This window comes from Corvus hawaiiensis, chromosome 8 (assembly GCF_020740725.1).
Source record: "Corvus hawaiiensis isolate bCorHaw1 chromosome 8, bCorHaw1.pri.cur, whole genome shotgun sequence".
In the NCBI taxonomy this organism is placed as follows: domain Eukaryota; kingdom Metazoa; phylum Chordata; class Aves; order Passeriformes; family Corvidae; genus Corvus; species Corvus hawaiiensis.
In genome coordinates, this window is record NC_063220.1 from 571365 (window position 1) to 595949 (window position 24585).

The following is a 24585-nucleotide window of genomic DNA, read 5'->3' on the forward strand; positions in this document are numbered from 1 at the left end:
GATCTTTAACAGCTGACTGACCATGATAAGGGCCCTGACAGGTGTACATTTAAACACCAAAGGGATGGATGGGATCGGTGGCACAGACAGATGTCTGAGCCCCAAACCTAGACCCTCAATTCTGTTACAAAAACCTGACGATTTTTCCTTCATTTTCAGAGCAAAACCAAAGCTTTTAGAGTCTGTGGTACAGGAAACAAGGGCAAGTTTGAAGTTTTCTATCTTGCACCTAAAGCCTCTCCAGAAGAGGCTCCACGACCTCCCAACACAGCCTGACGTGGCTTTTCCCTACCCTGAAACTTAAATAGCTCCTCAACAGGGACAACCCCACGAGCTTTCCCGCACCTCTCCACATGCCCCTTCTCCCGTGACCCTCCGGGGCTGCCCAGCTCTGGTGCCCAGGCTCACAGTCCCTTCCTGGCTCCATTTGTGTCATGGGAGCTTTGCCACGATGACACACACAAGTACCGTGAGCTTGCAGCTTGCTTTGACTTCTCCACAGACATATCATTTGCTGCTTTTCCCCAGTTAATGAGAGGAAAATTACATATTAGAAGAGAGTAAATGAAAATCAAGTAAGAGAGAAAAAAGCAGGGCAAATAGATTTTATAGTGAAATATTAAAAAAAAAAATTATAAATTTAAAATGAGAACTTGATGAGCCTTTAAATACATCTGAGCACCGAACAGAAACTGAGAAAACCAGCCTGTTACTGGATAAACTCTCACTGAGAAGAATAAAAGAAGCAATGCATTAACCAAAAAGGATGATTTAGTTTCATTCCATCTTTTCCTCTCCAACAACAAAGCCCCTCCCAGCACAGCAGTGCTTGGTTCAGTGACTGCTGCATTATTTATGAGATGCTGCACATCCAGAGATTAGACATTTGCTGATTTGTCAAAAGCACAAACATGAGGTCCGGCCCATCTCCTTGACATATTAGTCCATCCAACAGAAAACACTGCTGCATGTTTAATTGATGAGTACATGTCCCTGTGACCCAGGCAGATTCCTTGGGCCTTTGGGTTTCTTTTTTATAACGTGAAGGAGGTGAACAAGGAACTGCAGGAGACACTCCTGTGAAGGACTCAAGGTTAAGTGTGCTGCAACAAGGACACACTGCCAGGAAAAGACAAATCCTGGTACAAGACAAAAACACTGCCCCCCTGATATTCCCATCTGGCCCATCTCTTTCTTCAATGCATAGGGCAAAATCTGACATATATAAAGGTAACTATGCTATACAATAATAATACTGTTTAAGAACTCAGTATAAGGATACAGCTTTTTTTCTTACATGCCTTTCAGAAGAAAAAGGAGCCTTGGCAAGCACCTGGAAAATACCATTCCAAATGCCTCAAGCCTGAAAAATTTAAAAGCAAATGAAAAAGGGATCTTGCAATGGGAAATCCTAGGCTATGACAGTAACACATGGCAATCCAGCCTACCTGTAACATCTAAGTGATGTTTTTAAGAGAGCTTTTCTTTTATCCCCACAATGCAGGACAGCAGAATCATGCTGTGAAGGGACCTTTGAGGTCTCCAGGGCTGTCACTGGGGTTGCTCAGGGCATTGCCCAGGAGTTTCAGAACTCTCCTGAGGTGGAGCCTGCATTCCCTTCTGAGCTACTGCTCCCATGTCTGACCACCCTTTTGGTAAGCTTTTCCCTTCATTCTCATTGGAATTCCCCAGGTCACAGCTGAGATGAAAATCTATGACTAAGTAAAAAAAAATATTTGGAAATAGTGACCTATCCAAATCAGGCACAAATAATGTTAAAAAAAGGTGACAATTTAAATCTAGGTGACAGAATTATGAACTCTGAAGCTTCTCTATGTCGCATATCAACAAGTAAACCAAGAAAAAATCAGATGCTCTAAACCTCGTTTCACTTAGGGTGTCATAACTCTATTAAAAACAGTACTGCCATTCATGCTTAAGCTACAACTTCATTTCTGAGTGTCACAATTTGCTCATTGCTTGACTTTGTACAGCTTTAATCTCATTTTTAAAAATTCATTTTTAAGACTTATGCAGCAAAAGTTTGGTTTGATAGTCTACAATTATGGCACTGAGTATCAAGTACTAGTGCACAATGAATCTGTGACAGTGATGAAGTAACTCTGTCAAGTTTGAGGAACTGATACCACTAACATTCAGAGAGGCTTGGACTGCGCAATTCCAAACACCCCACTAAAAAAGAATCAAAACTATAATGGAAAGGAAATTATAGCTATTGCTATTGTTTGCTATTGTATCGCTATTCCGCATTGTTATAGACTTAATCAGGCTTAGGTACATAAATGTAAACTTGTAAAAATGATGAAGTGCACTTACAATTCCCTGCCCTAACACAATGAAATATATAAAACCTTCCAGGGCCTACTGCCTAGGCCCTTTCCTTGAGGCGATTATGTTAATTCAATTTATTTCTCATAAAATGTCAGTTTAACAATAAAGTTAAATGAGATTAATTTAAAGTCTAAGAGCTTTGCTTTATTTTCTTATTTACATTTTCAATACCCTTTGGAAAAAGCAGTACTGGTGTATACAGCAGCATCAGCAGATACAATATCTAACTGATACAACACAGGAACACAATTACAGATTATAAACCACCCCAACATCTTAACTTTTAAACATCTCAAACAAAAAGAAAGAAAGCTATTATTTGTTCCATGTGAAAGGTTGCTGAAATGGATGACTTCTGCTGTTAGCACAAATTCCACGCCACCTCTAAGTTGGTGCTTCTACTCAAATGGAACCTCAGCTGTCATCTTGTGCACTGTCCCTCCCTTCCTTCCTCAGTTCCAGTGACATCAGTGGCTGCGCCACAGCGAACCAGCAGATCCGGGAATAGTGCAGCCCTCTCACCACAGCCTTTCTAGAGCAGAAACCTGGTAAACAACACTGAGGGCCCCTGAGGTTGACTTCTCCACGCATCAGGGATGATGCACCTTCTGCAGCTGTGCCCCTCCAGACAGCGCTGCAGTCACCCCCGAACAGATCGGTCTGCAGACTCATCTCCAGCATCCAGAGCACCCTCATTTCTGAGGTCAGGGCTCAGACACAGCACAACACTTCCCACCAGCTGCTCTGAACCTGAGCGGAGCGCTACTGCCCCAAGGAATGCACAGGGGATGGCACACGCTCTGCTGCACCGGATGTCTCACTGGAATGAAGTGCAGGCAGCAGCCACAGGCTTCTCTGCTTGATCTTCCAAGCAGTCTGCAAACAGACTAGTCATGAATTCTATTTCAGTAGCCTTATGGCAGAGTGGTGAATGGATAGCTCACAGTTAGGCTCAGATCAGAAAGTTCCCAACTCATCAGGCCAACATGGCAACCCCTGAGTCTGTAACCATATCATGATCATTGTATTCAGTACTACCAGAAGCTTCTAGACCAGCCCAGGTCTGTCCTGGGCTATCCTCAGGGATACAGGGACAGCACATGTTATTCCCAGGACTGATCAGCCAGGTGAACTGGGAAGAAATTCTTCCCTGTGAGGGTGGGCAGGCCCTGGCACAGGGTGCCCAGAGCAGCTGGGGCTGCCCCTGGATCCCTGGCAGTGCCCAAGGCCAGGCTGGACATTGGGGCTTGGAGCAGCCTGGGACAGTGGGAGGTGTCCCTGCCCATGGCAGAGTTGGCACTGGGTGGGCTTTGAGGTCCTTTCCAACCCAAACCATTCCACGATTCTATGAATCCTTGATTTATACCTTACTAATAAAGTCAGGAGCTAACAAGACAGAAAGGACTTCATCAGAGCCTGAGGTGCCCAGTTATGCCCAGAAGTACACAGACCCTTCAGAGCAACACCTGTGGCCATGAGAAAATACCACACAGTCACTGTCAGTAACTCAGTACCAAAACAGAAAGTCAGGTGGCACATCATGAACAATACTCATCTGTAGCTTGGCCAAGTTCTTTAGAAACACACAAGATGGTAAAACTGATTCTTCTGCTGTCCCCCCCGCTCACTATAACCAACAGCTTGGCTTTAACACCCCTATAATCAGTCAGACCAGCACATAATCAGGTAGGTACAGCAGGGAAAATTTCCTTTGTAAACTCCTAGGACCTCTTTTGATATCACGGTCACTAACTGCAGAGTACACAGGCAAACACGTCCTGGCTTTTGTGAGAATGGCCCTTACGGAAATGCTCAGGAGCTCAGGGAAAGGCCAGGCATTTAATCTCAGGCAATGCTGCTATTAACAAAATGCTTTTTCCGGACTGACAGAAGTACCTGGCTATTCCTACCATGTCTGCGTGTGGACCTGTACTGCAGCTGTAGACACAGAAAGCGACATTTAACCCAAGGTGAACACATTCATTAGAAGAGCTTCACATCTCCCCAAAAATGTATTATGGAGAAAAAACCAGGCATCTTCTCCCTGTTAGCAGACTGAAGTTGAACATTCACTGCATTTAATTGGGTTCCAGAATGATACTCATTATGGTAGTAGAGATTTCTTTCCTTATTCCATACTGAAAGACTCATCTGGGAAAACTAGTTGATGGCAAGAGAAACAATTGGTTCTGATGGATTACAGATCTGGCATTATTAAAAGCACTATTCCTTTAATTATACAGAAATTTTGCCACAAAAGTTTGAAGATTTAAATAGCTATCTTTTTTTTTAAAACAGTTAATTGGCATAATTTCTTTTTAAAGTCCACCATTTCAACTGTGGAGGTTTAATGCAAAAAGGAAATCGATGAATAAAAGTTTAATTACTGTACAGAGTAAACATTTACTATGTTACCTCACTAAATGTGACAGTTAATATATAAAGATTGCTTTAAATATATTTAAAATAAATTGCCAATGATGACACAGAAACTGTAATTCATGTAGTCATAAAATCCATAATTAGCTTTAATGAATATTTAAAGTCAAAGTTCAGCCCAACTTTTTCAATGTTTAACCTACTATATCAATATAGTTCAAGGAATTCATTTATCATGGAACATGACAATGTCTGAATATGAATTAGCACAAGCACTGCTGACAGGAAGCCCTTATCTCCTACCAGCCTTTTTGGCTCTGCTGAATGTCAACAGTGAGTTTGGCACGCCTGACTCTATTGATTGTCCGCCTGCTCTGCTACCAACAATTAAAAAAGTATTTCACATGTTTATAGACCTGAACATCAAGAGCAGGCATTAGTTTTCCATTAGTGAGATGGAGTCTGTGAGCAGCCACCTACCTCTCACGGAGGACCAGCCCAGCACTGGTTGCTGCTGCCACCCCAGACAGGCTGACAGCAATGTCACACTGAGCTGCCATGGGCACTGCATGGAGACTCCCAGTCTGGACTCATTTATGTCACAGTGAAGTTTAAGAGACTTTAAACAGAAAAATCTGAAATGGGAGAAAACAGGGGCCTGGACCAGCACGATGGCTGCCTGTGCCCAGGGGCTGCCCGCCGCCACCACCACCTCAGCCAGGGCTGCCAGGCTATGGGTGCCCTCCGGCCCCTGGCCAGGCCCGGCTTCCCAGGGACTGTGGGGGTACCTGAGCATGGCCCCAGCTGATGGGGCACCTGGTCTGCAGGGTACCCTGCCATGGGTACAACTACAGCAAAACAGCTCCAAAATTCTTCTGGGAAACAAGCCACGACTATCTTGGATTTTTGTGGCAGTTTAGAAACACTTTGTGAACACACCTGCCCTTAGTTTACCATAAAATGTCGGTTTTGATAAAACTGCCACTTTCCCAAAACCAAAGGAAGGGCAGGCTGCAGGACAGGCTGGATCCAACACACCTGAACAGTGAATGGTGAAGTACCAGCACACACGAGTGATGGTACAGTTTTTGCCTGTGGTTCTGTGCGCACTCAATCCACTACAGCCAAATTAATACCAACCGTCTAATACCCATTCAAGGTTAAAAAACCAGGCTGGGTACACAGATCAACTCATTATAAAGTACTCTATCACTTCTTATTTGCAAACAAATTAGGTGTCCAGCAATTTATCATTTCCTGAATTAGACTTATCAGCTAAAGCACATACAATTAAAATGCCATTGAGACTGCCTGAACAGCCCTGCTCCACCTGAAGCGCAGACAGACGGAGCCCAGTCCGACCATTCCAAACAATTACACACCGCTCCTGCAGCTCTGTACCACAAACACAGGTATCAGCTTCATTTCAACAGTATTTGAATAATTACACCTTTAATAAAGTGTCAAAGTGAGTGGGCTCCAACTACTCAGTGACAGACTTCAAAAACTCTCTCGAAATAGACCTTGGTCTGTATTAAAAACACCTGTACAGTTACATGTGATATTTCCATTAAAACAAACCAAATTGTCCACTCAGAAGGAGTAAAACCAGTGGCAGGACTTGCACTGCAGATTCTCCTTCTCCATAAAACCTAAACCAATACTATGCATCATAATCTAAACATACAATGTCCATAAATAAATAATACATATGTTTTGCTTATAATACCCATGTTGTGAAGAAGCCACCTGCATCGGTATCTTAGCAATGTCTCCAGTACCCACTTCCCAGTTAAGTCAGTTTTGTTGGAGCATTAGAGACTTCTGGAAGCAGCAGATGCAGCTGGTGGGGATAAGAAAGGGTGTCAGCTCTAGGAGACCCGAAATCCTGGGAATTTCTTGACTATAACTGTATTAGATCCATACCTCCAAATATCCTTCTGCATTTCTAAAATAATTTCCACATACTGGTTTTGTCTTTAGAAGTTCTTCTGCCTTAAAAAATTCTAATTTATTTGTAATCCATTTATTTCATGGATCTGCCAGTTTTTCAGACCGACTCTTCCAGCTGTACACCTGCATGAGGCTGGGAAGTTCCACCTCAGACTGCTCTGTCCCAGGTGAATCACCTCACACTGCCCATGTTCCCAGCTTCAGTGAGCTGTCAGCACACTCAGTGTGCTTTCCAGACATCCTCATTTTAATGCCACAATCTTTGCTGGTCAATTGTAGTTGAGCATCAGCAGACATACCTGTAACATCAAGCACTGCTTCCTCACTCTTCCTTCTTATTTCTTCAGAGCAGCCCTTTCAAGTGTGAGACCAGTAACAGTGGAACTATGAAGGGGGATAATCACTACAAATTTGCCACTAAAAAAATACAAATAATTCAAAAATAAATTCTGTTTAGTTTTGGTTTTGTTTTTATAATAGTCAAATTAAATGCAATTCAGGAAACAACTGATCCGTAAGTGTTCATACATAGCTTTATAGCTTGTACTGTTTAGTGTCTTTAACAAGATGTAGGTATTTTCAAATGAGGTTATCTGTTTAGGTTTCATTGAAGGTTGAGATTTGTCTGCATGACAAACAGGAGTAACTGTTTCAAAAAGTCTAAGCTATCTAAAATCCCAAGTCATTAAAATTCTTACTCAAGAGATCAACATAAAAAAATAACTTGCTTGCAGTCCTGGTCATTACAGATACCTCAGAGAGGTCTCTGCTAACAGCAACCAGCACAGCGCATTTTCTGGAACAAAAACGTAGCCCCAGCAGCTTTCATTTTCCTATTCTGAAGACTAACAAAATGAGGGACCTTCAACTAACATGATCCACCTCTACCACCTTCTCTTTATAATTTTGTTACAGCAAATGAAAAGTCATATTCAATTTTAAAACATTGTTTGGGACCAGTTAATTTAAGAAGAGAAAAATTAACAAACAAAACCTCTGAGCTATATATAAACACGTCCAGGGAGTAAATGAATAACCTATATGTAACCTAATGCACGGAAAAAGAATATTTAATGCCACTTTTGATACTGACATATTTCACAAAAAGATTTCATATTTTAATTACAAGTCAATTAAATTAAAAAAAAATCAGACAGAAGTTCTTTTTCTGAAAACCAAGATTAGTGACAGACCAAGGAACCAACCCAAGCTAAAGGAAGTGTATGTGTGCTGAGCACTTATAAAAAGCGCCACTTATCAATATTCCTGAACGCAAAGTAGAGCCTTCACAAAGTCATTAATCACGTTGTTATTTAATATTTCTATTACTCAAGCACTCTGGAGGCCCCAATCAGGATAAGAGGCACGCAGCTTGGCTCTGCACCAGTGCAGAAGGCAGGCTGTCGGAATAGAGGAGACAGAACTGCAGCTCAGGGCCACGCTCTGCATTCGGCCCCAGTCAGTTTTAACGGGCCTGATGGCAAGGGGTGAGTGTGGTCAGAGAGGCAAAACCTCTCCTAAGGATGCACCGAGGGCTTCAAAGACAGTGCCAAACCCCCTGCCCTGCTCAGAATATTCACCAGCTCCTCAGGATGGGAAGGGATAGAAAGAAAGTCTAATTTCCAACTGTGAGCACAGCAGAGAATAAGCGCAAGTTCTCCGCAAAAGATACACAGATAAATGCTCATGGTTATTTCAGTGTTGACCCTTATGGAGAGCCAAAAATATTCCACAGGAAGTTAAAAATTATTGACAACCTCAAAAAATTACCCAAAGATCCAGATTTATCATGTGGATAGTGGCAACACTTCCTGAATTTCAAGAAACAGAGCTTGAATCTGAGGTTGCAGAAGGTAATACGCAAGTGCAGAATATTATTTTTCATCTATATTCTGTTTCACATTTATTTTTGCAGCCGGGGCCAGCTGGCAGGAAGAGCAGCATCGGTAAAACCCCGTCCTGCTGTGCACCACGCAGCGCTGCCACTGTCAGACCCTCCCCACTGTGTCACACAGGATGGGGTTTGCCCTCAGCAGTGCTTCTGGAACTGGGACCCAACCTGGATGGCTTCTGAGCAGATGGAAAGACTGCTGGATGTTTAATGCTTTACCACAGTTTTCTTCCAGTAAAAAAAAAAAAGGCCCTTTATCTTCGGAGAAACCGGTAAGCTGCGTGACTCCTACTACACTGAGTTGATGCTGAATAATTTTAATTTTGAAAACTTTAAATCAATACAGTATTTCATTGATATATTCTTACATAATACACTCAAGATGACAAATTCAATTTGATGAGGTGGCATTAATGCCCATTTCATTTAGCATTATACAGGTCATCTACAAAGAGGAAAGTACCATGTGGTAAAAGGTTGTATTTAGCATGTCACAGTCACTGGCGGTTGTTTTGTATCTCAGAGAGCCTTTGTAGCTGCCTCAAAATAAGAGATGATTGATTTACAAAGTACCAAATTTCAAATTTCATATTCTAGGACTAAACATCAAATAATTGGAAAAAGCTGTCCCCTTGTCTGACCCATCACAATCAAGCTCCTTTCAAGGTTGACTGCCTGCATAAGAAATATGTGCATAATTTCATTTTGTCTCCTGTCCAACATCCAATGTTAGAAGTTAATTAAATTGCTTGTCCATTGTATTCATCCACTTACAAAGTTAATGATATTCTGTTCTTGAATTAAAGAGAATTTTATAAAGCCTGCACTATGGAACCTGGCATGCTGTACACCAAGGAGCTGAACCCTGTCATGGTTCCTGATTGCAGCTCTCCTAATTAGGAAACAAAATGAATGTTTCTGTGTCTGCCAATGCAGAGGACAAGTCATTCCAACAGTGAAGGTAAATGCTCCGTACAATAGCAACTTAATAATATCTCATGTTTGACTATAATAAATTCTGCAGGATTAATAAACCTGTTAAATTTTTAAATTAACATAACAAAGATGAACTGCAGAAGAATAAGGCAGCCTCAAAAGAGGGTCACAGGTCTGAGGCACAGAACAGCTTCTTGCAAGGGCATCAACCTCGAGGACACTGAAATCATCATTTCTCGTTCTTGCACAGATGAAGAAGGAAAACACAATGGTATGGTAATCTGCTGGAGAAGATGGGACTAATAATTTCAGCTGTGCCTCTCTGGTGCCTTTGCCTTAGCTACACTGACCTGGTACTTCTTTAACAGTCTTCCTGAGCAGCCACACAGCCAGAATTGTAACACAGCTGCAAATCCAGTATCTACAACGGCAAGCTTGCTGTCCAGGAATGCTGCTGGTGACAGCACTGATGCCATCATGAGCCAAAGCCAGAATCCAGCACAAAGCCTACATGCCAACTGAGAAAAAATAACCACAAAGTTACTATTTTTTTCTACTCTACTCTACTCTACTCTACTGTTTTTCTACATGGTTATTATGGTACTCAACCATGAGGTCGAGTAGATCCAATTTTATACAAAATATTTTACACTAAAAACCAGGAAGTCTCTCTCCCAGCTTTTGTCTTTTATTTGATGCTGTTAATACAGAGACTTAGTGTTAAGCCTTGTACGTGTCACTGGACTGACTGAGCAAACAAAACTGACCCAGTGCAGAGACTGCACTGCCTTGCTCTGTACGCTGCCATTTCAGCCAGAGACAAAGATGCAGATTGTATGCTTTTAAAAATTATTATTATTGCTAACAAGGAGCCAAACCTGGTATTTCCTAACAGGCTTCACTTCACTGACATGAAGAGCAATGCGATTTATGTGATTAGATATTTTAAGCCCTTGTGCCCTTTGCACCAGTTACTGCACTGATTCCATAAAGGAATAGTGATATAAACCAAAGCAGCAATAGTACAACAATTTAAGATTACTCTGTCACAGTTCAGTAAAAATACTGAAAACTGAGTTATGAAGAATCTTAAAAAAAATTTCAGTTTATGCAAACTAAAAATAAAAGTGTAAATGAAAACATGTGCAGCATGTTTGATTTAGCAAACGTAAGAAAACATCAGGATTACTGACAAGAAACTAATTTTCCTGGAATTATAGAGAATAATTGGATTATGCAGAATAACTGAATGCATGCTGCCATTTTGCATTTCTTCATGTACACTTCAGAGCAATACTTCATTGTAACTAATTTTAAATTATGCTCATCATTTTCTTCAAGCGGTTGCATTTCCAAAATAAAGCTACATAGACCAATCCCAAAGATGTATTTCAACTAATGTAACTTTTGTGAACTGAAACTCATTAAATGGTATTGGCAAATCAATAAGGACATAAAGATGTAAAGCCTTTCTTTATGAAATAAACCAGATTATACTCTTCTAATTTAAATGCTCAGTTAAGTCTATTGGTAATTAAATCACATGGAAAACCCGCCTTGTTATTAAAGTCTCTTCAGAATGTCCATGCAGGTTGGAGTATGCACATATATAACACATATTATTTTTATTTCTACCTTTCAGAACTTTTCAATTTCAATTAAAATCCTGTAATTTTTATTGGGAATCACATTATATGCATTATAGAGATAAGTTAATTAAAGGACAATCAATGCTAAGAGATGGGCAACAATGAACCTAAACAGTTTACAAATTGCCATTCAACCAGAGCATGCAATGCCTGTGGACAATTACAAAAAAGCTTTAATTGATTTTTAAAATTTCAATAATACTGTACATTTTGTACATTCATAAGTACTTTGCTTGGGCTGCGATTTTTAGCAATAGAAGAACTGCTGGGACCACCACTTCAAACTCCTGGCACAGTGCAGAGCCTGGATTTAAGCTCAAAGCAATGCTGACATGCCTTGTGCACCCCAAACCAGCCATGCCTGCATCTCAACTTGAACAAATACCCAGTTTAGTGGTGTACTGGTTTAAGGCAGTAATATTTTAAAGGAACTCGTTCTTGACTATTTACAATTAGAAGGCATTTAGCGCACTCATTTGAAGTTTGTTACAGACAGGCAGGTTCCATTGCTCTGATGACAGACAAGGCCATTATTCTCTGAAAATTCTGGCAATCCAAACAAATTGCTTATAAACAAACCAGAAATTGTCACTCTCTGACTCACTTTTAATACAGCAAACAGGACTCCTTAATTATCTTTCGTCTCAACATCCTACAAAGTCTGAGTGAAAAAAAAGGTTTTCTATGGTCTGTTTCCACTGCCTCCTCCTCGTTTCACTGCGGGGGGGTCTGACAAGTCCCAGAGCACGGTCTGTGCGAAGCAGAGACAAGCAAAGGCTGGGCTCCCAGCAAAGGCATCCTCTCACTGTGGAAATCCCAAAGATTCTACTTATGCTAGGAAAAGAAACTCCAGTGATTCTGTGGCTGCAGGTAGGACGCTTGTGACATGCAGGGAACTCACTTTGTGAGGCTGCCCCTGTATGACAGACATCACATAAACAGTGAACAGAAAGCAAATGCTGGCTTACTCTTTCTGATCTGCTTATCCTGGTGAGAGCCTGGAGATGAACAAGGCACTAGGATGGAAGTGCCCATATCTGCCAGCTGCCTAGGCACACCAGCTCGGATTTATCCTGAAGCAGAAATCCAGCTTTGTGGTAAGGAGAACTTGGAAGGATGGCACCCTCCCTGCTGCAGAAGCCCATTTCACAAATGAAATATCACTAACAGTTTAGGAAGAACCTCCTAGAAATATGTTTGCCACATTTTGCTTGTAACTGTAATTAATCATTTCCATTAATGCTTTACCTTTGGAAGTCTCAGATGAAACTTCAGCTGTTGAACTGCCACAAGGGAATTCCAGGTGTTGAACTAGAAACAATACAACTGTGCTCAAAGGCTTTACCAGCTTCAGGTGGGGGCCTGGCTTACAAAGGCAGCATTTCAATGTGCATGCCTGACTTTTAAAAAACAAATTCAAAAAGGAAAACAAAATCAAAGGACTCTACAGAGCATATGAAAAGAGAGTTAAGATTACTTCATTTACTAGTTTTGTCACCACTGCCTTAAAACCCTGTTTTTTGCCTTGCTAGCACCACCATATTACCATTATTTTCCAACTTTGAGATAGGAAACAGTAAAAAAAAAAAATATTTTAAGCATTCCAAGAACAGCAGAGCACTGTAACATACTTTGTGAAGCTGATCCATCAATAACAAAAAGTCCACTGCACAAATAAAGCTCATGGCTCTGTAACATGCTTATTGATCACATGTAAGTTGATAAAAGGGAGCATGGGTGATGCAGACTAGAAGCCTCCAAACTTGCAGATGAGGCCTGACTTTACTACAGTCTCCAAGGGCATTAACTGCAGATCTCTTCCTGCTCAGGATGATGCCAATGTTCCTGCACAGCTGGCAGTGATGGCACCGGGCACCGCGGGCTCAGGGACGGCTTTGACAACAACCCAAAGGATGGAGGCACACGCTCAGCCAGCCTGGAATTACAGCCAGGCTCAAGAGCCACGCTGTGCTGCTGCACTACCACAGTTACTGCGCTCTTACATGTCAATTTGAGCACAAATGAATGGAAACAAATTTCCACTTTTAAACTGGAATATGCTTTCTTACAGAAAACAGATGAATTAAAAGGCCTAAAAAAAAAAGGGCTCTTTCAAAGGAGCACAAGGTATCAGTCAGTTGTGCCATTAGCACATCCACAAGAAGGGCTTTTTATCCTACAGGCTCACACCTGGATTACCAAGCAGCCACCATCTGAAAGGAATGCTTCAGTAATAGTGGAAGTGAGAAAGAAAACCTCTATATAAATAGAAGTAATAACTTGAATTTTATTTTAAAACTGAGAAGATAAAAATAGTCTGTATAAATCAAACAAGTTGTCTCTTCGTGTCACTTTTATGATGGACATTAATCTTAGTTTCTAGACAGAACTGCTGTCTGATGTAACCACGCTTATTGACTTAATGGGAAGAAATTTATATTAGTCTAGGAAGCTGTGATGAATGCAGTCTTAAAGTTCAATGACTCAAACACTTAGTAACCTCAAACATTGACCCAGATAGACAGAAACTTAAATCTTAATCCTGGAGCATAAGTTTATGCTTCATTCACATTTTGTTGTCAAGACATTTTGAATGTTCATTACATCTCTTAATGTACATATGTGTACACACACTGTACACTCAGTACACACCGTTTCCATACAGCGAGGGGCCTGCGCTCCCGGAAGTCAGGCTTTGTGTCCCGCTGTCCTCTTTGCCCGGCTCAGGAGATGCAAGTTCTCCCAGCACAAGACCAAGGCACATGGCTTACCCACAGTCTGGCCTTTGCTTTGCAGTGACTGGCCCTAACCTCAAATACTTACTCAAGTTCTCTCTCAAGAACTCAAGTTCTTCTGGACTTAGGACTAAGATCTGATAAACAGCCTTCATGCCTAAATATGTTAAAATACATGTGTTCAATGAAAAGAAACATTCCTTTACCTGAGATCAGATAATATCACTGCAGCAAAAGCTGTTCAGCTGCTGGGATGTCAGTGATTTAATCCAGCCAACAGTTTATGGATCACAAATGTGAATTATCACACAACTAATACTGTAATACTGACTCTTGCAAAGAACAAGGCTCAGGCTTTCGTGTAATTTGGTTTGGTTTAGAAAATAAGACAAAAATTAAAACAAACTGTTAATGTCTTATGGATCACACATTCAAAATTGGAGATCCCTGATGTGAAATAATACCTAAAATATCTGAAAGGTCTGAACATGTATGGACACCAGATGCTTGATTTGTCACAGGAACTGCAGTGAAAACATCCCAATTCCACCCCCCAACTGTTTTAACTTAGAAGATTGTAGTTAACTAACTTATAAAATACATTTTTATAGCAACACCGATTCCATACATCAGGAGAGATTCCCAGCTGGATGTATCCTGAAATATTGGAGATAACAAAATGCACCAAAGACAATCTACATGGGGCCTTTGTGAGAAGATGGTGCATGGAAATAAGAATGTTCCAAGTCAGAAGGAACAAGGCAACCTAGTTTAATCTGATTATTCTGAGGTTGAGGCAACATATTAATCAAGGGGACAAAACAATTCTATTAATGACATTCAAAAGGTACAGTACGATAATCAATCATTTACTATATTGCAAATGATAAAACAAGCATCCAGAAGGGTTATGCTAATTACATGTTTCAAGTCAAATGAACCCATTGCATGCTTTGTCTTGTTTAGACAAATAGAGCATTCCTGCCATTTAATTATATTTCAGATGTCTATACCAGTGTCTGCAGCAATACATTAGCCTACAAGGAACTGGAGATAGACTGTTCCCTCCAGGAGCAGGAACAGAAGCTCCCCGGAGCCGCCCGGCCACACACGCTGGCAGCGGCGCGGGGCGCACGGACGCACGGACACACGGACACACGGACACACGGACACACGGATGCACGGACACATGGACACACGACAGGGAGGCGGTGGGGAGCTCTTCCCAGGCACCCTGGAGGCAGCGAGCGCCTGGCTGCTCGTGCTGGGGCAGCTCTGTGCCTGCACATCCCCCTTCTGCACCTCAGCCACAGCTGCCCTTTCTTTCCAATTTCCTTTGCTTCCACTCAGCAGCCTGAGCCCTTCCAGCCATGCTGCACTTCACCACTGCACGGCCTTCCTCACTTGCACTGCAGGATTCAGCATTTCAGTCTTCAGTGAAAACAGGAACATTTTTAAGCAAAAACTACTAAACCTTTAAAATCAGCCAAGCCCACAGAGAACTAAGAGCAACCAAGTATGTTCCTAAGTCTGTAATTAAAAAAACCCAAACCCAAAGATCTTCCCCCAAATCCCAAATAAAACATCCCTTCTGATAAAGAAATACGTAAACACAAATTTCCTTAGTTTTCAAAAGAAGTTGCTTTTAAAAAAAACAAGCACAAATCATTGCTGCGTGTTTCAGAATCCTAAACCCTTGCCTTTTTCTGCCTAGCACCAGATTACATTTTTATTCAAAGCATTTTCCAGTGGAAGCAAAAAACAAGTAAGCCAAAAGAAAATTCAACTTCCCAGATTGCATCACCTTCCTCACTTTTAAGGATCAATTCCTTGATTACCTGCAAGAGGAATGACCTCCTAAGGAAGCTACACTAACAAGTCCACAGATGCTATTGACTTCAATGGACTTCCTTGGGAATTTACATATTCACCAAATAAAAAAAAAATTAACACCTGGAGTCAATGGGGGTGATCTGGCCCTACTGTTCTCTTAAATAAGAAAAATGTCCATTTTCAGAAAGAAGACACTTGATTTTGAATTGCAATGACTACAAATACCCTGACTCACCCAGTATCCTGCATAGTTACACTGCTGGTTATGGTTTTCCCTGATAAAAACAAAATGTAAGGCACAAGGAACACTAGCCTACTAGCTTGGGACAGGGAAAAAAAATAACTTTGCCGCTACGTATAAAAACACAAAATCGATTTTGTGCAATTTAGTATCCACATTTAATTTTCAATTTTTAAACTGTAAATTATCAAAATAGCAATACTTATTTCCTAGCAACATTTCAATAAATTATTAGACAAATCCAAATCACTGAAATGAAATTTTTAGCCTTGAAATATTCCATATATATCTCCTTGGTCTTGCTCCCTACCAGAGTGGTGACATTTTTAGGATGGAGGTTTTACAAGGATTAGCCATCATTTTTGCTATTATACGCTGTATAATCACCCGTGTAAACTCATGTCAGCTTGCCTTAAATTAACTTTAATTCAGGTTTGCCAAAGAAGAAAATCAGACCGTAACTAAATGAGGTCAAGGACTTTGAGGACCTCATCGAGTCCCACAATACCTGGATCTCTTTATGAAGTCCGTCTGCTCATCATGAGTCACGCAAATGGGTGCAAGTATGGATGGCAGATTAAATAACTCTGTTTAATATTAGTCAGAAATAAGAAACAATAACTAATATTTGTAAAAAGTTACACCTGAAATATTCCACTCTGTCTTATGTTAAATGTACTTAGCAGAAAGGTCAGAGCTCCTGAATTTGCTAGATAAATAAATGTTGGTGAGGTGGATGAATCACTGGAGAATTGGTGCATGGCAGCGAATGAATAACCTGCAAATGCTTCCCAAACCCCATTATTTCCCTTTTTCCAGTAGGCCAAAGATTCATGTCCCTGCATGCCGCCAGTTCATTACGGAGAAATATCATTCCTCTCCTGGCACTCTCTGGGCGGCCTCTCAGCCCCACGAGGACCCTTTAATGTTTAATTCCCCATCATCTGCTCCAGTGAACAGCTTAATCTCTGCTTGTATGATCAATACTATATCAGTGTAAATTAAAATGACAATTTTAAAGTAATTAAGCCTGTTAATGCTCGATTCAAATGTCATTATTTGCACAAGGGATTGAGGAGAAATTACATCGTGTCCAGGGTGACAGGAAAATGTTTGAGCCTTCTCAATCCTGTTGCCGCTGTGCCACTGGAGGCTTTAGCAAAGCAGATTAACTTCTAGCTCCCACTGCCAGGATACCTATCCAATTTCAAAAGAGGATAACACAATTTGATAAATTTAATTCCAGCTACAAACTCAATTATTGTGATAATGGATGAAAACTGGGAGGAGACACTAAACAAGACTCACATAAAAAAATACACTTAACTTCAGAATGAGATACAACAGTAATTGTTTTATTTGATTTGCTCTATCCCTTTTGAAAACCCTTTAAATAATTGTGATTGTTAGAAGAATGGCCAGCATTTATTAAATAGCATGAGCTCTGAGATCAAAGTGGCTGCAGTTTAAAGGATTTTGGTCACAATGGAAATGTTTGCTATCCTTCGTTGTACAGCTACATTTATTAGACAAGTAAAATTACATCATTACAGTATTGGATCTCATAAATAGATCTATAAAACTCAACTACACTCAGATGAAATCTCAGCCCATTCTACGTGCTGGCCTTTCCAGACCCTACTTTGACAGCATGTAGTCATTTATTATTTCAAAGGAAGATTTTAATAGTAGAAAACCCTAAACTTTTTGAGACAGCCATAGGAGTGGGCTTGGATTTCAAGTCTGACCAGCGGGAAGTGCAGTCAAGCTATTGTTACCTGAGCTCATCTTTAACCTCGGGATACAGAAATCCACAGCAATTCAGGAAAAACATTGGACAGAGCCATCAACATTTTATATTTTGAAGCAGAGAGCAAAAGTGAAACACTGAATGTCATAGTTTTAACTCAATGGTAAGGAACAGTCAAAAACCTCTTATGCAAAGGAAGTTTCAATAGTATCATACTTCTACTGCAAAGGTACCACCAGCCTGAGAGGTCCATCAGCATTCCTGTCACTGGATATTGTTTAATAAATTCAGTTTATCTGACCGTTTGCATTTCCTGAAGTTCTCTGAAATAATTATATTGAATTTTTATTAGTGCACATGAAACATTTTTGGCTTTCACTTCTTTGAATAATAAATGGCATGTATTAAAGTGCCTTACAGATCTAATAACTTGCAACAGATCTATGTAGGCCTGTCTTATTAACTTTTAGTTTAAATTACAGCAGAATTCATCAATCAGTGTTTCTAAAAAGCAGACTGCACATTGCCACAGACTCTCAAGAAAAATGGATCTCAGGACAATTAAAATATCTACTGTGTCTCAAGTATTTTAATCAGAAAATCTATTAACCTGAAGATTTTCTTAGATGAACTGTCTAACAAAGAACCCTGAAAGGGTAACCAAAGACTATTAAAAATTTTTCACAATACTGAAGAAACTGGAAAGCAATAACTGAGCTTTAAAAACAAGCTTAAGTTTTTTAATTAAATTCGTTGACTCTAGCACAAACAGAATTCTGACATTAAAATTAAGTCAAGCTGATGGAGTGGTGTGCAGTAAGCTTGGTGTTCCATCGCTCACTCCTTACACACAGGAACTGCTGCCTGGCAGAGATCAAACCCAAGTCCCGAGTGCCATTTGATGTAACGAGAAAGATCTTTCTCCTGCAGGAATAGCTGCAGATTCAAAACTGGGAAGACAACATTTAGAACTGGGAGGCTACAGGAATGCTACTGTGAGTTAATTACATTTTGCTCTGATAATGAAATCTTTAAATTACAAAGCTTCTGCACCAAAACAGAACCAAACTGCTATCTTTTAAAAAATGACCGGAAAGCACATCAAACAAGTGAGGCCACTGTTACTCTGGGATTCCCCAATACCTTCAAACTCTGCTCTACCCTTTCTCTTCTCACATTAGTGACAGGCCTAAAGACTTGGCTGCTGCCATAGCATACGGAAGCATGCATGTGTTAGACAGGGGTTACTCTTCTTTGAGAAACTTGAAAGAGGAAATGAAACAGACATTTTTTGGAGGGGTTTTAAAATTAAATTAGGAAATATGAAGTAACACTGTTTTCATACCACAGTGAAATTATCACCCCTAACAATTTTATGCAGTATCTGCACTGACAGCTTGAACTATTTCCCGTTACACAGTACAAAAAATTAATCCAGACATGAGTCCACATATGGATTCTACAGCTAGCTAGTTGAATTCATAGAATATATATATTAAAAAGGAGTAATGTGCTATGAGTATTGAACACGGCATTTCTCCTCAAGTATCCAGCTCCCTCCTGCAAGGCAGAGCAGGGAGCATGGTTCACCAAGAATACAGATCAGGACAGTTGCATAACCCCACCATTCAGAGCAGAGCTCATTGCCTGCTGGCTGGAAGGAAAGAAAAATACAACTTTCAAATTAGTGCCTGAATAGATTATTAGAATATTTTCCTTTGTACCTCACTTAAAACCTGTGCACATGCTACTACATCCTTTCTGGCTTGCATTACTAGTAGGGCGTGTTAATGGACATCCTACCATATGGAGCAACAAATTAATTGTTTCCCTATGTACAATAATAGCTCCATTTATCATGCACATGTTGACCCATGATGGCTTTGCAAAGCTTAATAATCATCACTGATCTCAGTGCCTGAAGAATGAAGGAAGCATCGGTAAAGTTTACCCCAAGCGACAGATTCATTCAGAATTATTAAGCACATCTTTGCTGTTGAAGATAGAAAAAGTGTTCAACCTCACTTAGCTTTTCAAATTGCACTGGCAGGCTTTTAAAGAAATAACATGGGTCTGTAGAAACAAACCCAACATTACTGGGAGTCCATCAGATTTATTTAACCTCATCACTGTTCTGTTTTAAAACAACTCTTACTTTTAGTACTATATCTAGTATGAGCTGATTTTTTTTCTACTAGGCTTTTATAAACCTGTGAGAAGACAAGGAAAACCAAGTGCTTTAACAGATTATTGATCTAACCTGATCTTCATTCCTCCTATGCATATTTGGTTCATTTAGTACCTACAGTAATGAGGGGCTTCATCTGGGTGATGGAGGGTCTCTGTCCTATGCTGGCAGTGCCACAAGAAGCTGTTCACATCAGGTACCCATCTCGGGCAAAGTAAACCCAAATAAACCCTTTTTGGTGAGGCAGCAGATGGCCATGTTAGACCCAAATACCGTGAGTTCAGCCACTTCAGCAGAATCCATCCAAAAACCCAAAGGACAGCAGCACTTTATAAGAAATTACTAAGACTTTCCTACAGTTTCACAAAAGGGAACTTGATGAATTCCCTGAACACAGGTGACAGTTGTTCAATTGTAGGGAGTCTCAGACCATGGAGTGAAGAGGCTCCCAGGCTGCCAGGAGACATCCTGGTCCCAGTCTCAGCACGAGACATGAGTGCCTGTATGGAGCAGGATGTTGAACAGAACCGCAAATCTGAATTCCGAATCGGCCATTGCGACTCTTTGGCTCTTTCTGTTCACTGCTTCAGTGGGCTTCTGTCAGAAAATGCTAACAAGCCTTTAAGCTCTTTAAGAGCTTAACAAATTTGCAGTTTGCTCCTACAGATTTTGTGCAGAATATTTGTTTCCCACATGTGGTGCCGTGACACAGCACTCAATCATATTTGTCTTTTGCCCTGATATATGGTCCAACCACAATACACTTGGTCAAACCTTTGCCAGCCTGTCAGTTACAAATTTTTCTTACTTTTTAGGAAAGTCTACTGACAAGTGATTGAATTAAAAGACAATCTGGGCATAACACTGATCTTAACATAAATGGACAAACTAAACACAACCAGCAGGACCTAAACAGCTGCTGACTTCTTTTTTTTTAATATCACAACCAGAAGTTTGCTAAGGACAACGTGAGGTGACCAAGGTACTGCCACAGTGCTGCAGTAGCTGAAGATGCTCCTGCCATATGATCTCTTAACCCAGGCACTGGTATTATCAGGTGTCAGGATGATGATATTCAAAGTTCTCCATTTTGCCAATGAACTAAAAACATTTTTGAAAATAGAGAAAAATACCCAAATAGATAGTAGGACTGGACTCTCTTTAATTTCCAAAGTAAAACAGAATCTAATATTGCTTTTCCACATGGAAATACTCCTAAATAGGAAAGAAGAGACGTTTTAGTGCTGCTGTGATAGACACAGCTGTCAAAGATGTCCACAGACAGTGACTGCAAAGCTATGAAGGAGGGAGACAACATCTAAAGACTGCTAAAAATTCTTTCTTGCCTTCTATCTCTACATCGCTGCATGTGAACCTGTGTTTTTTTGCTATTTTACTGATTCCTTGGCCTCCACTCTTAAAGGCTTGTTCCCTTTCGATTTTTTTGGTTACTGAACCGGACCTTTTATGAACAAACTAAGAATATTCATTAACCCGCAGTCAAAAAACGCCTCTGAAAATAAACACAGGATCTTTGTTATTTAGCATACCCAAAGAGAAGAATATCAGGTTTGCAAACTGCATTTACAATACTCACGTTAGTAAAAAATCTAATTTCTTTTTTTCCCCTTTGTCCTCACCACAAGTGATCTGAAAGGACATTAAACATACTGCCAAATTTCCCAGGACATGGGAGCTGGTGATACCTACAGATTCCTATGTATAAGTCTTACAGTCCTGGGAGCACAGTTACGTGCCATGTCACAGGAATACCAGAAAACAGATGCAGGTTTAAAAAAAAAAAAAAAAAATAGTGTGAACTCCAGGAATTTTAATCAAACTCCTGCACACTAACAATGGCAAACCTGGTTGATGAAATGAAGTTAAGGAGGGAAGCGGACACTGACCAAAACTGCCATCAACTCAGTCAAGTAATTTACAGAGATCCAGTTTTATTCTTCTTAATTGATCACGTTTCCTTGAATTAAACAGAATAAACACATAATTTTAACTGTATTTGAAACGTCAGGCCCTGGCTAGTAAATTCAGGAAAGGAACACTGCAAAATGGAAGCTTCTGCCTGTAGAAATGTGAAGGTGTGAACAGTGACTCGGGGACAGCTGGGGTGCAGTGAAGGCTCTGCAGGACAGACCAAACAGCTTAAGGGTCTTTTTTAACACTGACCAAATTTCTCTGTCTGTTCATGGAAGAAGCCCCTCCCATGCCCATTGCAGCTCTTCTTTCCTGCCGCCTTTCAGCACTGAGCCGGCGCTCTGCCATCGCTGGAACAGCTGCCAGAGAACAGCAACATCAATAGATCTGTTCAGAAGAACATTTTGATACCTAAAACTCAGCTGGCTGCTTTCTAAGAGAAAATGACTTTTTGAAAATGCAGGTGACTGCATATTATCCTTTCCACTAACCAGAAAGACCTAAATTCCTCCACCCCCTGAGTACACAATGCTGCAGTGCTAGGACCTGAGCAAGTCCCAGTCAAAGAGCTCATTACACTGCTGCATACCTATTGCTGGTCGGATGTAAAATGAAGTTAAACCAATGAAGCAAAAATAATCCATTTAATGCTTATGCTCTGTGATGCATTTCTATGGGGTTTCTATTGTTGTTGTTACAGTGCTTCTGTTCATTCTTATGCTTTAGTGGTTCAACTGCAATTTATCAGCCTGGAGTGGAAAATACCTGGCACCTACTTAAAATGCATGGAGCTAGCAATAAAATTAACCTTGTGGCAATTGTTTTCCCACATGTTTGATAGACCAATGTCAGCTCATCTGTTAGAAGGAAATAAAAAAGTCAAGCCTAAATGTACAAAAAATTATGATGGAAGCCTTAAATAAAGCAAGGGTAATGCAAGTTTATTGAGTCAAAAATCAATCAATCAATGACCGAGTGGATTAGGAGCACCTCATAAGCCCCAAAGAAATAATTTGCCCAAACACTGAGATTTAACGGTAGAGGACCAAATTCCAACACTTTTAGGAAGTAAGTAATGAAAAATCAATTTGAAAGGAAAAACAGATCAAGAACCCTGGATTCTGACATGCCGACACATTTATTGCTGAATACCATTTCTTGGCTGACCCGAAAACTTCGGAAGGTGTTTATTTACTTTCAACACCTTCCAGAGATCAATATTTTTAATTTGGATCCGAGTTATTATTTTTCACATCACAGCATCGGGGAGTGGAGTAAAGTGGCTCATATTTTAGTGCTAAAAAGATCGATATGACAGTTTCACCTTCACTGCAGCCCCCCGCAGCCGCACGGGTGCACATCATCACGTCCCACAGGGGGGTGCAGTGCCGCGGCACAGGGAGCAGGTCATCACCCAGACCCAGCTCCAGACAGCCCATGATTTACCTGGTCATGAAGGGCCTGGTGCCCTTAGAAAACCAATCTTGCTTCTCCCACTTTATCAGGCCTGTCTCTTACCCAGTGTACGGGAAGGGGGAGGGGGCAGGATGAGAGAGAAGGGGAAGAGAGGGAGGGCAGGAGCAGAGCAAAAGACAATCAGTTTCACAAAGCGGATTACGTCCCTCATCGTAAATGCATCCATTCGTTTTTACCTTCCTTGAACCAGGGCACATCTGTAATCGATAATTAATTTTCCATAAATTTCAAAATATTGTTCTGATGGCTGGAAGAAGTCGAGCACACAGGGGAAAGCAGGAGGGAGGATCCCTGTGGCACGAGGCGCTGTTGGTGGGCTCCAGTGGCTCTATCAATCGGCGCTGCAGGGCCGGGGGAGCCAGGCGGGGACAGCCGTGGGCCCGGCGGCGGGCGCTGCCCAACACCTCCTGCCCTGCCGCCGCTAAGGATACGCTGCTGCTCCAAGAGCCAGAGCCATCGGCACACGCTGCCCACGCACTGACACACCTGACCACTCCAGCCTGAATCCGGCTGCTTCCTCTCCACTGTGACATACTGGCTTCAGAGGCACCTTTTATACGCAGTCTTTAGGCTCCTACCCTCCCTTCCACAGTGGCATCACCCTTCCAGGGTAAGAGACTGAGATGCTACACAAACACTAACATAGTGCTTCAGAAAAAGGAAGACTGTTTCTAAATACTGAGAAGAGCATTAACTGCAGGTTTTACTGTACACAGGTCAGTGACATGGAGGTCAGTGATGGGATGTGTGTGGCACAAGAACAGGCCTGTGGGACTTATGGCTGGCAGGGCTTGGAAGACTCAAGCTTACCTGGGCATGCATGCACTGCACAGGTAACTGCTGCAGGCTGACTACGCTGTCTGGACAAAGTACTCTCACGATCACAGAACCACAACTCAAACCCTAGCACTAATTGCACACCCCTGAGTGATTTTGTAACAAAACGGTGATGTCTAGCCCCAAGAAGTCATTGATGGTACCATAACATAGATGTTACTTGTCATTTAGTGCAGCAATCAGTTCCTTAAAAGCGCAGCTCACTTGAAACCAGGTGGTTACCAAAATGGGAAAGGCATCTACCAGTAAGAAGCATTTATGAGGAAATCTCACACGTTCTTCTTACTGTGTCTTAGAAAACAGGCACCAGAGATGAGGAGGAAATGTGTCTCTGCAGATGGACTGCTCCAAGGGACACATTCTTTTCTCAGCATAATTAATAGCTCACACTCTTTAAAAAATTGCCTTCATGAAGTCCTGTGCTTGGAAGAGT

General features: G+C 41.1%; 1 protein-coding gene across 8 annotated transcripts in view; it reads right to left on the reverse strand.

Moving 5' to 3' along the window:
* Window positions 1-24585, reverse strand: part of INPP5A (inositol polyphosphate-5-phosphatase A) — a 194636-nt gene that overhangs the window by 95804 nt on the left and 74247 nt on the right. The window lies entirely within an intron of this gene.